Raw genomic sequence first — 5,543 nt, 5'->3', positions numbered from 1 at the left:
AAGTGTTTATTTGAACTCACTCTGTTTTCCTGGTGTGGGTATTTACTGCTATAAATTTCCATCACAGGACTGCTTTTATTGTGTTCCATGAGTTCTGGTATGTTGTATTGGCATTATTTAATTGTAGAAACTGTTTAATTTGTTCTTTAATTTCACACATGATTTATTGTTTTTTCAGGAGACGTTACTTAATTTCCATGTGTTTACATAGTTCTGGTGATTTCTTTTGCCATTGATTTGCAATTTCTTTTTTTTTTTTTTTTGATTTGCAATCTCATTACACTATGGTCTTATAATATGCACAGGATAATTCCAATTCCTTTGCATTTACTTAAGCATGTTCTATGTGGTCCATTTTGGAACATCCTGTGTACAGCTGAGAAGAGTGTATATTCTGATGTTGTGGGGTGCAACACTCTGTAGACATCTACTAAGTCCATTTGTTCAAAAGTTTGGTTCTGTTCTAATATTTCATTTCTGATTTTTTGTCTAGTTGATCTGTGTATTTGTGATAGTGGGGTATTGCAGTCCCTGGTTACAATTGCTTTCATCTTTATTTGATTTTTCATGTCTGTTAATATTTGTTTTAACAGTTGGGTGTGCAGGCATTTGGTGCATATATATTTATGATTGTTATCTCTTCCTCTGGAGTTTTCCCTTAACAAGTTGTAGTGACCTTCTTTCACTCTCTTAATTAGGTTCAGCTTCAAATTCACTTTGTCTGCAAATAGAATAGCTACTTCCGCCTCTTTCTGGGTTCCTGTCACATGGAGTATTATTTTCCATCCTTTGACTTTCAGTCTATGAATTTCTTTTTGATTAAAGGTGTTTCTTGTATGCAGTATATTTTTGGATCTTGCTTCTTGACCCATTCTTCTACTCTATTTCTTTAGATTGATGAATTGAGGCCATTAACATTGATGGTTAGAACTGATATTTGAGTTATCCTTGTCATTGTATTTTCCTGTCGTTGGTTCCCTCTTTTCTTTCCCTCTCTGTTTGTGTTTGCCTTGCCTGGTGGATTCATTCTGTTGTAGTTCATGGAATTATAATCCTTGTTATCTGTCTTCAATGACCTTCAGAACATTTTGGAGTGCTGGTTTGGTATTCATGAATTTCCTCAAGTGTTCTTTGTCATGGAAGTATCTTATTTCTCCATCAATTTTGAAAGATAGTTTTGTGGCATACATCAATCTGAGTTGGAGGTTGTTTTCTTCTAGGACATGAAATACTTCACTGCATTCTCTCCTTGACTTGAGGGTTCATGTTGAGAAGTGTTTAGTGATTCTGATTGGTTTTTCTTTATAGGTGATTTGATGTTTTTGTCTAATAGCTTTTAATGTTTTGTTCTTATCACTTCTTGGCCTTTTGACTAAGATCAAGTATAGTATTTTGTTCTTGTATTGAATTTCTGGAATCTTAATTATTATATGCCTTGCTGCACTTTATCATGGCTAACTGGAGTTCTACATGCCTCCCTTACTGTATGTCAGTTCTTTTTACCTGCCAAGGAAGTTTTCTGCCACAACATCTTTGAACAGGATTTTTATTCCATTTGAGCTCTCACTCCTAATTTTTCATTGATGCCAATCAACCTTATGTTCTTCTTTGAATCACCTATCAGCTGTTGGATTAATTTCTCATTGTCCCCGGATATTTTTAAGAAATCTTTTTATGATTGTTAATCACATCTTATTTTCTACATCTGAGATTCTGTCCTCATATTGGCTCATTCTGCTGTGTATTCTTTCAGTAGAACTTTTAATCTCCTGTATATCTGTTTGAATCTGTTTTATGGATTCCATTTCTTTCCTATGTTGGGCATTCATGGTTTCTATCATTTTTCTAAGCTCCTATCATTATTTTTATTATTATTAGTCTTGAGACAGGATTTTGCTATGCCATTCAGGCTTGCCTCGAACTCACTTTGTAGCCCAGGCTGGCCTTGAACTTGCAGTGATCCTCCTGCCTCAGCCTCCTGAGTGCTGGGATTCCAGGTGTGTGCCACCATGCCCATTGCTGCTCCTCTATTTTTACCTATATTTACTCTTGAGTCACTAACCATGTCTTTCATTGTTATCACCATCTCTGTAGTTATCTCAGAGATTATTTCTGATTTGACTTTTCTGGAGCCTCCTTTATTTGTCTTATTATTTTCACTGTTCACCTTCAGAGAGTCCAGATGGGTGGCTTTTGAATTGTTCCACCTCCTTTTCCCTGGGTTTGCCTTTGATGAGCTGGAAGTTGGCTTACATCTTTTTAAAGCATCTCCTTGTTGTCTTATTTTTCTTTCTTTCTTTTTTTTTTAGTTTTGCTCCTGTGTTGTTGCTTGTAAATTGTCTATGCTAGTATTCAGAACACTTAAGAAATAACTATTATTGCTAGTATTCAGAACACTTAAGGGAAAACTATTTCTCAGGTGTCTTTCAGGTGTAGCTGGCTTTTGGGTTTTGAGTGTGTTGCAAGGTCCTATCTCTTCTATTTATTGGTGATGTGAAGTTGCTGCCTACTTTCCCCAGCCCCTGATTCTTTGGCACTGGACTATAATATTTTTTATGAATCTTAGGCAATCTCGGTCTTAGTATACCAGGAAGAACTACTCAATTATAGACAGTTGAGGACAATTATGTCAGCTTGGCTAAAATGGTACAATCAGCAATAACAGCAGCATCAAATAGCCTAGCAAATGACAAATTGAGGTAATTACTGATTTGCTACCTTTAACTGTTTGAACTAGATTTGTAGTTATATAATAAAATCTAAAAGGAACCAGAAAATTGTATGCAATAAATGAGCTATCTATATCACAATTTTACCCTCAGGGACAAAATTTAAAAGTGGTTAGGGAGAAATAAGAGAGAAATAGAAGAAAAGGAAGAGAAAAGAAGCAAGCATGGAAGACAAAGGAGGATAGTGCCAACTTTGGGAAACTGGTACAGAAGATAGGAAGCAAAGAGAAGAGGAGGAAGTAAAGACAAGAACAGAACAGAACAGAACAGAACAACAACAACCAAAGAAACTAGAAAGCATGTTCACACTCACATAAAAATAACAGCACACAATGAAGAGAAAACAAAAAACCCAAATAAATGAACAAAACAATATGAGAGAAAGAAAATAAAGAAAAATAGAAAGGAAAAAAAAATGCCCACTTTAAGGCATGTCTCTGCTGCCACTGGTAGACAATGTGGGCTGAGAGTCAAGATCTATGTCAATCAACCCCAGCAAGCGTGCACCTCCATTTCCCCTGAAGTTCAGTCTAGCCTGTGGCTGCAGGCTGGAACCAGACTGCTGCAGGCTAGAACCCGACTTCCGCAGCCAGCAACAGTCCCCGGGCCCCCTGTGGGTTTGAACTCAGCTGTGAGCCACTAGGTGGAGCCAGCAGCCACTCTCTGTCCCAAATTACTGGCCCCTCTCCAAGATGGCTCCCAGTCAATCATCCTCTCTTGTAGGACGTCAGAATGCGAACAACTCACCAGCCACTGCAGTCCTCTGCTCAGCTCCACTGGTGAGCTTCTCTGTGGCCTCTCTGGTTGCTGGCTGTCACTGTGAGTTGAAGCCACCCTCCCCACACAGTTGGGCTCAAGGAGCAAGTGCTGTCTGCCACCTCCTTCTTCATCATTGAAGTTTCTCCCTTCATGCTCTCTGTGGGCTTCAGTTATCACTTCAGCTCCTTTCTGGATCCCAAGGACGCACTTCCCTCCTTCTCTTGTTCATCTTGCTATAGTCCAGTGTCTGGACACCAATTCTCAGAAAGGCTCTTTCTCTATGCTCCCTGCTCCACCATCTTCCTGGAGGTCAGGACTGGATGTTTGACCCTCCCCTCACACACATTCATGCTAAAAAATCCTTTTTGTTGTTGTTGGGCTTTTTGTTTTGTTTTAGTTTGTTTTGTTTAGATAGGGTCTCACTATGTAGTTCAGGCTGGTCTTGAACTCACTATGTAGTCTAGGCTGACCTCAAACTTGCTGCAGTCCTCCTGCCTCAGCCCCCCAAGCACTCAGATTACAGGTGTGTGCCACCATGTCTGGCTCACATTAAGTCTTAAGTGCTCCATGCTGATATTTGGAGCTGGGGCCTCTGACAATTCTCAGGTTTCAATGAAATCAGTAGGGTGGTTTCCCATGATAAAATTAGCATCCCTGTAAGGAAAGATCAGAGCACTGTCTTTGTGTATGAGGACTCAGCAAGCCAGCAGTAGCTTCCAGGTTCTGTAAATCGGGAAGAGGGCCCTCACCAAGAAACCAGACTCACCGACACCTTCATCTAGGGCTTACCAGGCTTCAGAACTCCAATAAATCCGGTTTGTCGGTGCTTATCCCAGCCCTCTGGGAGGCTGAAGCCCGAGGATCACATGTCCCAGTCCATCGTGGGCAATTTAGCAATTCAGCAAGACCCTATCTTGAAATTAAAGACTGGGCACGTAGCTCAGTGCGAAGGCCCCGGGTTCAGTCTTCTGTGCCCGAATAACTAACTAAATAAACACACTTTTATGCAATATGACTTGGGAACATTGTGACAAAGAAGATGTAAGGTACTGTTGTGTGTTTGGGGATATAATTCCCATAGCAACGCATGATATATCCGGGTAGAATCAAATGAATGAGGGAACAAAATTTTAAAATGTCTGCCAAAAGGCAGGGGCTCAAACAGCCCAGGAAGGTATTTTAGGTGCTCAGACCAAATGCTCTGCTTCCTCAGCCTGTGTGCTAGCACTCACCTCAGTGCCAGGAAGGAGGAAAATGAGGAGGAATTTCCCACGGTGGCTGAGCGAGCCCTTTCTTTGCTTCTTCCAACTGCTCTTCTTGCTCAGCTCCAGATCCGCCCTCTGCACCTGTAGCATCTTCCCTCGCCTTACAGATAGACAGACAGACACAAAGCCATCACCAGGGAGAACCCATGTGACCCATTTCTGCCACCCACCCCCACTTTCAAGAACTGTTTCACCAGACTGAAATTCTACCAATTATTCACACACTTCGGTTAGGGTAGTTTAGGCAAATGTATTTCGTATTCCTTGCAAACCTCAGCTGATGGGTAAAGGTCACCTGGGTCTCCAAAAGCCACATCTGAGCTCGAATGAGGAAGAACAAGGACCCGCTGGTGCTGCGGGCTTGGCTGCAGGAGTCCCAGGGCCGACCCCGGGGCAGAGCTGCCACGCAGGGCCTTCCCCAGGAGTCTCTGTCACCAGTGTAGTGCTGTCACCTTGCATCGCCACTGATGAGCTCCTCTTCCGACACTGTCTCCTCCTGCACACCGGAGGGCTTCCTTTATTCTTCTAACACGGGACTCGCACTTTCCGTTCTCCAGGACGCCTTTCCCGCTTCCCCGAGGCGCTGTTCAGGTCCCTGGACAACGGCTCTCCGAGACGTGGCTCCCGGGCTCAGCGCGCAGTCTCTGCAGTCCTCACAGTGTCTGACTCAGAGCAGAGACCCGAACAGTCGGGAGAAAGTACGTGCTCAGCGGAAACCGCATCTCGGGAGGGAAAAGAGAAAACAGGCAGCATTCAACATCAAACCTGAGAGCGGGGCGTGGTGGCGCAC

The 5,543-nt window shown here is 42.4% G+C and overlaps 1 long non-coding RNA gene across 1 annotated transcript in view; it reads right to left on the bottom strand.

Moving 5' to 3' along the window:
* LOC106147925 overlaps window positions 1–5,318 on the bottom strand; it is a 13,768-nt gene extending 8,450 nt beyond the window's left edge. The window contains exons 1-2 of the long non-coding RNA XR_001232959.1: window positions 5,206–5,318; window positions 4,721–4,853 (exon numbers count right to left, since the gene is read on the bottom strand). This is a non-coding gene — a long non-coding RNA (uncharacterized LOC106147925). The remainder of the gene's footprint in view (window positions 1–4,720; window positions 4,854–5,205) is intronic.
* Between the last annotated feature and the right edge of the window lie 225 nt (window positions 5,319–5,543).

Source organism: Chinchilla lanigera, unplaced genomic scaffold (assembly GCF_000276665.1).
Source record: "Chinchilla lanigera isolate Chin_1 unplaced genomic scaffold, ChiLan1.0 scaffold00012, whole genome shotgun sequence".
In the NCBI taxonomy this organism is placed as follows: domain Eukaryota; kingdom Metazoa; phylum Chordata; class Mammalia; order Rodentia; family Chinchillidae; genus Chinchilla; species Chinchilla lanigera.
The sequence above is the reverse complement of the archived record's forward strand: the minus strand, read 5'-3'. Positions and strand labels throughout refer to the sequence as shown.